The following is a 10,568-nucleotide window of genomic DNA, read 5'->3' on the forward strand; positions in this document are numbered from 1 at the left end:
GGGTATAGACCCAATAGTGGTAATGCTGAGTCAAAGGATATATAAAATTTAATAGCTTTGGGGCATAGTTCCAAATTGCTTTCCAGAATGATTAGATTCCCTCCTCAGTGCATTAGTGTACCTATTTTCCCACATCCCCTCCAACATTTGTAATTTCCCCCTGTTGTCATCTTAGACAATCTGATGGGTTTGAGATGGTACTTCAGAGTTGTTTAAATTTGCATTTACTCTAATTTTTTTTTTGCATTTGCATTTTTTTTTCATTTGGCTAGTGATAGTTTTGATTTCTTCCTTTGAAAACTGCCTAGCCATATCCTTTGACGATTTATTAATTGGAGAATGGATCTTACTCCTACAAATTTGACACCTTTCCCATATATTTTAGGATCAAGACCTTTATCAGAGAAACTTGCTGCAAAGATTCCCCTCCCCCATTTTCCTGCTTTTCTTCTAGATTTAGCCACATTGATTTTATTTATATGAAAACTTTTTGAATTTCACATAATCAAACTTATCAGCTTTAGCTCCCATTAAAATCTGTTGTTTGGTCATGAAATCTTCGCCCATCCATAGATTTATTTGACAGGTAATTTCTTCCATGCACCATTAATTTGTTTTTGATAACATTCCTTATGTCTAAATTATATATCCACTTTGAGCTTATCTGGGCATACCATGTAAGATGTTGATCTGTGCCTCATTTCTGCCAGACTACTTTATAATTTTCTCTAGTTTTTGTCAAATAGTGCAGTCTTTCCCCAGTAGCTTGGATCTTCAGGTTTATCAAGCACTAGGTTACTGTGTTCATTTGCTTCTGTACATTGTGTACCTAATCTGTTCCACTAATCAACCTCTCTGTTTTTTACCCAATACAAACTTGTTTTGATTATTACAGTTTTGTAATTTACATAGTTTGAGATCTGCTACTGCTGGTCTCCCCTCCTTCCCATTTTTCCCCATTGATTCTCTTGATATTCTTGATCTTTTGTTCCAGGTGAATTTTGTTACTTTTTTGTTAGTTCTATAAAGTATTTTTTTGGTAATTTGACTGGTATGACACTGAATAAGTAAATTAAGTTAGACATTATTGTTATTTGTATTATATTGGCAGGAACTACCCATGAGCAACTAATTTCTTCAATTATTTAGATTTCTTTTTTTATGTGAACAGTATTTTACAATTGTGTTTATATAGTTACTATGTGTGTCTTGGCAGATAAACTCTCAAATATTTCATACTGTTGGTGATTATATTTTTCTTTCAAATATTAATTTTTTTCTAATTACATGTAAAGACAATTTTTAACATTCATTTTTAGATAAAATTTGAGTTTTCTAAAATTCTCTTCCTCCTTCCTTCTCTTTTTCTCTTCCCTCCTCCCCAAGACAGTAAGTAGTTTTATATAGATTATGTAAGTGCAATCATGTAAAACATATTTCCATATTAGTCATGTTGTGAAAGAAGAAACAGAAAAAAATGAAAAAGTTGTAAAAAAAAATGAAAATAGTATGCTTTGATCTGCATTAATACTCCATTAGTTCTTTCTCTAGATGTGGATAGCATTTTCCATCATTAGTCTTTTGGAATTGTCTTGGATCATTGTATTGCTGAGAAGAGCTAAGTCAATTTTAGGTGATCATCACACAATATTGCTGCTACTATGTGCAACGTTCTCCTGGTTCTGTTCAATTCACTTTGTATCAGTTCATGTAAGTCTTTCCAGGTTTTTCTGCTCATCATTTCTTATAGCATAATAATATCCCATTACAGTCATATTACCACAACTTATTCAGCCATTCCCCAATCAATGGGCATCCCCTCAGTTTCCAATTCTTTACCATGTTGGTAGTTATTTTAAACAGAATTTCTTTTTTTCTCTCTTCCTTCTGGGTTTTGTTGGTAATATACAGAAATGCTAATGATTCATGTGGGTTTATTCTATATCCTGCAAATTTATTGGTTATTAATTATTTTAACTAGTTTTTTTTAATATCTTATCTATGGTTTTCTAGGTAAACCATCTGCAAAGAGTGATAGCTTTGTTTCCTCATCACTTATACTTATTCCTTCAACTTCACATTCCTTTCTTAGCTAATATTTCAAGTACAATATTGAATAGTAATGGTGATGATATGCATCTTTTCTTTACCCCTGGTCTTATTGGAAAGGCTTCTAGCTTATCCTCATACAGACAAGACTTACTATCATCATTTTGAGGAAATTTCTATTCATTCCTCTAACTTCCAGTGTTTTTAACAGGAATGTTAAAAGCTTTTTCTGCATTTATTGAAATAAACAATTTAATTGCTTTTGTTGTTAATATGGTCAATTATGCTTGCCACTTTCTCTAACACTGAATCAGTCCTGTATTCCTGGTATTAATCCAGCCTAGTCATAATGTATGATCTGTGTGATATATTTCTGTAATTGCCTTGCTAGTATTTTATTTAAAATTTTTACATCCATATTTTTTTTATTTTTTATTTAACATATTTAGTTTTCAGCATTGATTTTCACAAGAGTTTGAATTACAAATTTTCTCCCCATTTCTACCCTCCCCCCCACTCCAAGATGGCCTATACTCTGGTTGCCCTGTTCCCCAGTCAGCCCTCTCTTCTGTCACCCCACTCCCCTCCCATCCCCTTTTCCCTTCTTTTCTTGTAGGGCAAGATAAATTTCTACACCCCATTGCCTGTGTATCTTATTTTCTAGTTGCATGCAAAAACTTTTTTTTGTTTTTGAACATTGTTTTTAAAACTTTGAGTTCCAAATTCTCTCCCCTCTTCCCTTCCCACCCACCCTCCCTAAGAAGTCAAGCAATTCAACATAGGCCACATGCGTATCATTATGTATAACCCTTCCACAGTACTCATGTTGTGAAAGACTAACTATATTTTGCTCCTTCCTAACCTATCCCCCTTTATTGAATTTTCTCCCTTGACCCTGTCCCCTTTTGAAAGTGTTTGTTTTTGATTACCTCCACCCCCATCTGCCCTCCCTTCTATCATCTCCCCTTTTTTATCATCTTCTTCCTCCTTTTTTCCTGTGGGGTAAGATACCCAATTGAGTATGTATTCCCTCCTCAGGTCAAATCTGATGAGAGCAAGATTCACTCATTCCCCCTCACCTGCCTTCTCTTCTTTTCCTACAGAACTGCTTTTTCTTGCCACTTTTATGTGAGATAATTTACCCCATTCTATCTCTCCCTTTCTCCCTCTCTCAATATATTCCTCTGTCATCCCTTAATTTGATTTTATCTCTTTTAGATATTTTCCCTTCATCTTCAACTCATCCTGTGCCTGCTCTCTCTCTCTCTCTCTCTCTCTCTCTCTATATATATATATATATATATATATATACACATATATATACATATATACATAAACATATATATATACACATATATAAATATACATATTCCCTTCAGCTACCCTAATACTGAGGTCTCATGAATCATAGACATCATCTTTCCATGTAGGAATGTAAACAAAACAGTTCAACTTTAGTAAGTTCCTTGCAATTTCTTTTTCTTTCTCTTGATTACCTTTTCATGCTCCTCTTGATTCTTGTGTTTGAAAGTCAAATTTTCTACTCAGCTCTGGTCTTTTCACTGAGAAAGCTTGAAAGTCCTCTATTTTATTGAAAATGCATATTTTGCCTTGGAGCATGATACTCAGTTTTGCTGGGTTACATCCATATTTATTAGAGAACTTGGTCTATAGCTTGGTTTTTTTTAACTCTCCTTGGTTTAGGTATCATGACCATTTTTTGTGTCATTGAATGACACCTTCTGCAGTTTATGCAATATTGAAATTAATTGTTCTTTAAGTGTTTGATATAATTCGCTTGTAAATCCATCTGGTCCTGGGTTTTTTTTCCCTAAGAAGTTCATTTATGGACTTGTTCAATTTTTCAAAAAAAGATAGCATTATTTGAGTATAGTATTTCCTCTTCTGTTAATTTGAGCAATTTATATTTTCTGTAAATATTAATCCATTTCATTTAGATTGTCAGTTTTATTGGCATATAGCTGGGAAAATAGTTCCTAATAATTGCTTTTATTTTATCTTCATTTGTTTTGAATTCATTTTTTTTTCATTTGTGATACTGATAATTTGGTTTCCTCTATCTTTTTAAAAGCAAATCAGTCAGTAATTTGTTTATTTTTGTTGTTTCCCCCCCAAAAAAAAATTAGTTCCTAGTTTTATTAATTAGTTCAAGGTTTATTTTGTTTTTTGGTGGTTTTTTTAATTTTTAACTTTGTTAATCTCTCCTTTGAGTTTCAGGATTTCTTTTTTGGTGTTTAATTTGGGGGTTTTAATTTGTTGTTTTTCTAATTTTTTAGTTGTATGCCCAATTAATTGATCTACTGTTCCTCTCTTTTATTGAGATATAAAATTTCCCTTGAGTACTACTTTGGCTAATCCTATGAATTCCAATGTGCTGTCTCATTGTTGTCAATATCTTTAATAAAATTATTGTTTCTATGCTTTGTTCTTTCACCTACCCATTTTTAGGACTAAGTTATTTAGTTTCCAATTAATTTTTAATGCATTTTTCAAAGACTCTTTAAAGAGCATAATTTTATTGCATTATGGTCAGAAAATATGCACTTAATGTTAACCTTTTGTTCACTTCTTTGCAAGAATTTTATGCCCTAATACATACTGTCTTGGGGTTTGTATTGGCAAAGATATTGGAGTGGTTTGCCATTTCCTTCTCCTGTGGGTTAAGGCAAATGGGTTAAACGACTTGCCCAGCATCACACAGCTAATAAGTGCCTGAGGCCAAATTTGGACTCAGGTCTTCCTGACTCCAGACTCAGTATTCTAACCACTTAGTCATCTAGCTGCCCCCTCCCTTAAACTACCTTCCCTCTTAAGGGCTCCACTTTTCACCTCCCTTTGTGTGCTATCTTTCCCCATTAGAATGTAAGCTTCTTGAGGGTAGGGATTATCTTTCCTTTTGCTTGTATTTTTATTTCCAGAATTTGTCCAGAATTTGCACAATGATTGGCACTAAACAAATCTGGTTTCATACTTACCAGCTGTGTGACCCTGGTCAAGTCACTCAACCCTACTTACCTCAATTCTTCACCTGTAAAATAAGCTGGTGAAGGAAATGGCAAACCACTCTAGTATCCTTGCCAAGAAAACATTAAATGGGATCAAGAGTCAGACATGACTGAAAAAAAAATAATGTTACAGAGTAAGGGCTTAGTAAATGCTTTATTTAATCGTACCTAAGCTTTTTTGTCTCCTTTTTATGACAATTAATTTAGATTGGTTAAATTTCTGTTTTAAATTATTATAATCAGCAGCAATGTAATCTGCAGACCATTACCTATTTTTAACTATCAGTTGCTTTTTTGAATAATTCTGGATTGAGTGGATTTTTAAAATGTATGGTACAAAATAAAAGGAGTATAACAAGAGGTCACAGGAGAGGCATACCATAGAATCAGAGATATTTTAGCTAGAAGGGAAGTTAAAAGTAATATAGTGCAAGCCTTTGATTTTGTAGATGAGGATGCCATGTTCTGAGAGCTTATACGGCTGGTCATCAACAGCTAGGGAACTGTCCTGGAGTCATTTAGGAAACACGGGCATTTCATGCCTCTCCATTGGCACAAATTGCTCATCTATGAAACAGTGGCCATCATTGCAGACTGAATTCAAGAAGTAGCAACTTAAAGAGAACATCAGGAACAAAGACGAGTGCCTTAAGCCTTCTCTAGTAGGTTTGCTGTCTTTGAATCTGAATCACAGAGCTGAGGTAGCTCCTGGGACTCTAAGCTAAAAGAACTTGGACTTCCTCCTTCTTCAGTGAAAAGGCTTTGTAGTACCTAAAATTTAGCATAGAACCAGAAGATGGCAGCACAGTGGAGAGAAATAGACTAACAGAGGCCCCAAGCATTTTACTGTAGCAGAGAAAGCAGTTCTGTGTCCAGTGACATCACCAGACCAGGAGACTGGTGGACGTGCAGAAAAGCAAGTAGTGAAAGGAGAATAGTGTTCTTTTCATGTGGGAACACAGCCCTAAGATTATGAGTTGCCCTAGTTTTGTATGCTCCTGGGTTACAGTTGTTCCCTAATTTGAATCTTCTTCAAATGTGTCACCCGGGCCAAATGGGTTCTCTGCGTATATGTCCAAACAAACATGGATTCCTTGTTCACACACATTTTCTATGTGTATTCCTACATGTTCTCTATGTGCATAAATCTATGGGAGAGTGTACTCTCCTGTGCATATGGAGGGGAATTTTTTGTTTTCTTTTTTGTTGCTGTTGTTAAGTGCCTTTTAGCTTTAAAGTATTATGCCTTCCAATTGGATTGATAAAAAGAAAAAAATAAGGGGAGGGGTTGAAAGCTATGGTTTTGAATGGTTGCTGATTTAAAGCAGTCCTTGAACCTCAAGCAGCATTGGGGGAGAGAGAAATGGGACATGCCTGAGAAGGGCCAAGGCTATCCTCATTCAGTTTTTGTGGGAAATTCTATTTAAGTACATGCCTTAAGGCAAAGATATACATCAGCATCTAGGTGAGAGGCACATTTCATAACAGAACAGAAGTCTCTATGGAAGAAGTATGAGCCAAGCAAAAAGAGGTGGGAATGTAAAACAGTGATTTTTTTCTGTTTTGTATTTTAAATCACCATGATTTTTCTCCTTTACATATTATAATTGATTCACAAAGCAAAATGGGTCTTTTGAGATTTTTTTTAAAAAGGAATAATTTTATTTTTCTGTATGTGCCTCTCATTTTTACAATTGTAGTCACATTGCTGAAACCATACTTTCAACCCAGAACCTGTTATATGACCAAATCTTTCCCAAGATAATCTCATTTAATAGCTGGAGATTTCATCCTATTTCAGCGTCATCAACTGCAGATTTATCTTTATTTGCTTAAGCAGTGAATGAATGATGTGACAAGGTGGGCTGGGCTGTTCTTTTTTCTTGCTCCTTGTAATTGTCACGAATCATGCATTCCAATTTTCCAGTTTGTGCTTCTGTTAAAATTGCATCAGCCTTCTTAAGTACTTCAGCCTCTCTAGGAGCAATCTTTGATTTTTTTTTCTCCTACTAGAGTGAAGTTAGTGCCTTACTATTTGCATCTCCCTGGGAGACAAAACAATTTTGTATCCCCATCATGCCTAGCACAGTGCCTTGCTGGTAGCAGATACTCAAATATTTATTGAATGAATAGATTTATGAACTCTCTGTGAGGGGGAAATGTGCCACACACCCCTACTGCTGCCCTCTGAAAAGGACTTTTAAAATTCTAAAAGTGTTTTCCTATTAAATGGTCACATCTTTACCTCAGTATCAAATAAGAGTTCAAGATTCATAATGCCTAGACAGCTTGCTATCGGAGAACTACAGTTATGAAACTATCCAATGCTGGATGATGCGTAGTTCATTCTGATCTAACCCTAATTAATTCTGTAATTATGTCTCATTGGTCATGAAGGAGATGGGAGTGTGGGAAAAAGGGGAACCAGACCAAAAAATAGAAATACTTAACTGAAACTGCTTTCTCTAAGGTTACCAATGATCTCAATAGCCAAATCAAATGGCCTTTTTGGTCTTTATCTTACTTGGTCCATCTGCAGCTTTTTAAATCATTAAATACCCCATCATCCTGGATATTATTTACCTCTAGCTTCCATGATATTGATCTCTCCTGGTTCTTCTTTTACCTGTCTTTTCCTGCCCTGGTGTCCTTAGTTCATCATGATCTATCTCTAGCCTATGGAGTATGGATGAGCCCAAAGTTTTATACTGGCCCTCCTCTCTCTTTATGCTTTTTCATGGTAATCTTGTTTGTTAAGAATATTAATCAATTGCTAACAGAAAGTAAAGATTTGTGTTTTAATTTTGATAGTATGATAGCAACACTGTCCATTGTACATGACCTAAGTTTTATTGCTCCATGCTACTTTTTATTTATATTTTTGTGGTCTTTGTGAGTGATCTTTTGGCTCTATTTTCTTTATTCTGCATCACTTCACATATAAGCTTTCTGAATTTCTCTCAAATCTTCATATTTGTTCATATTTAGAAGCGGGATAGTACCCCATTAGATTAATGTACTCTCAGCAATATCTCAAGTGTTTGACACGTTTTGTTTTTTGTTATTGGAACATCTCCTTAGACAAGCTTGATTTTCCCTTTGCATTCTCCTATTGTTTAGGTGCCAAAAGGAGATAGGAAATGCATGGGACTAAGAACAGATTAGCTGGAACTGTTAACATAAAGGGAATTGCCCATAATTATTGTTAATTATCATGCTGAGAAAATATTTAAAAACCAAAGCTCTGCTGGGGAATGGCTGAACAAATAATAATATATGGATGTAATATAACACTGTGATGCTATAAGAAGTGCATGATTTCAGGGAAACCTGGGAAGACTCGTATGAATTGATGCAGAAAAAAGCAGAATTGGGGAAAATATTTGATACAGTAATAACAACTTTGTGAAGACAAACAATTTTGAAAAACTTAAGAATTCTAATTATTGCAACGACCAACCAAAATCCCAGGGAACCAATGATAATGCATCTGCTAACAATCTCCTAACAAAGTGATAATGTACTCAAATTGCAGAGTGAGACATATTTTTGGACATGACTAATGTGAGAATTTGTTTTGCTTGACTATAAACATTTGTTAAAAGAGTTTTGTTTTGCCTCTTTTTCCTCAGTGTGGGAGTTGGAGAAAAAAGTTAAATGCTTGTTAGTAGAAAAAAAGAAAAGAAAGCACTACACTACTTTAAAAAAAATCAATGCTGAAAACTAAATATGTCAAATAAATAAATTTTAAAAAAAAAAAAGGTGTACCCAGACTTCAGTCATGGCAGAGGCACATTAGAAAGAAACCACATGGATAGTGAACTTCCAGCCAGCTGGGTGGGGGATACTTCTGTTTGATGAAGAGTGGTCTCCCCCTCTCCCTTCCAAGTATTTAGGCAGTTGAAAGTTGTGTCTGCTGAGACTACAGAAATATCAGCGAGAACTGTTAGGGCCCGGGTGGGGAAGAAGATTCAGGTGGTGTGAAAAAATGCTGAGCAGACATTAGGTGTGTGTCGGAGTTAGAGGCAGGGTGCCAAACAGAGAAGTGGAAGGCAGAGAAAAGAAAAATCTAGCCTCGGTTGTAAACCAAGATGGCTTCTAACCTTAAATCCTCCAATGATCTTTTGATGAAGTACTGGAAATTAGAGTGGATGCCCTTCATTTCCCAGTAGCTGCACTCCCAGATCCAACTCTACCATCGTCATGGCTCCCCCACCCCCAACTCTTCCAGGAAAAGTTCATCACCAGAAGACTCACAATCTTGGAGATTACATCAGCTTTGGTACTCTCATCTCATCAGTACCTTCAGTGACCTCTTTCCTCTGGAGTACTGAAAAGCAGAGCATAACATTCTTCCAAAATCCTCTATTTAAAGAGGGCTCAGACGCCCAACAAATTCCTCATTTATCACCTACTGTATTCCTTGGATTCTAGTGTGGTGCCACCAGCAATTGGCATAGTGCCTGGCACATAGTTGGTGCTTAACAAATGTTTCTTGTATTATGTTGGCTAAAACTTTTCTCCCCTTTTTTCTCCTTGATTTTGAAAATGAACATTAGGAATTGGCTTCCCTGAAAAGACACATGGGTGTACCTAGGAGTACATGGTTGAAGATTTAGAGAAGGGAAAGTAGAGATTTGTCTTTCAGATCATTATTGAAACAACTGAGAGACTAGAAGTTTTAGTAGTATATCTTTTTAATTCCAATTTCATCCAGTAAATGTATTATAATCTATATGTGAATATAATCTTCACACATATGTGAAGTTGGAAATAAGCTAAGAATCTTAATGGGAAATAGGGGCATGAACTAATTGATAAATTTATCAGAGATCTTAATTATTTTACATTTTATCCTGCTGATAAAGAGTTGGGGCATTAAGGGGTTAAAACAGGACTATTGAGTTAAAACTGCAAAAAAAAAAACCCAACTTCTACCAAGAAAAGGGAAGAAATGAAAGGAACTATAGTCAAGATCACACAAGATTTATCAGCTATAAGAAAGTGGAGAACATGGGATACAATCTTCCAAAAGACACAAGATATAGGCCTACGACCAAGAAAAACTTACTCAGCAAAACTAAGCATAATCCTACAGGGGAACAAATAATTCCTTTTTTAACTCCTTGCTGTCCCAAGTCCTTTTTAATGGGATGAAACATAAACATTAATACAACAGGAGACTTCCAAACATTCCCGATAAAAAGATCAGAGCTTAGTAGAAATTTTGAAATACAGACACAGGAGCAAATATAGACATTAAAAGGTAAATATAAGTGAGTAACTGGAAAATATTTCATAAAGAGAAAGGGTTTACATTGTAATGAAGAGTGGGGGCATGAAACAAGTATAGCCTAAGGAGTGCTGGGTCAATAGGAACCATAGATGGAGTCAAGATGGAGGGCCTGTGAGTGATTTTTATTATGTTTTTTTTTACTTTATTATATCATCACAACATAACATAACATCCTAAAAGGAGAAAGGAAAGAGGGG

This window comes from Trichosurus vulpecula, chromosome 3, assembly GCF_011100635.1.
Source record: "Trichosurus vulpecula isolate mTriVul1 chromosome 3, mTriVul1.pri, whole genome shotgun sequence".
Classification (NCBI taxonomy): domain Eukaryota; kingdom Metazoa; phylum Chordata; class Mammalia; order Diprotodontia; family Phalangeridae; genus Trichosurus; species Trichosurus vulpecula.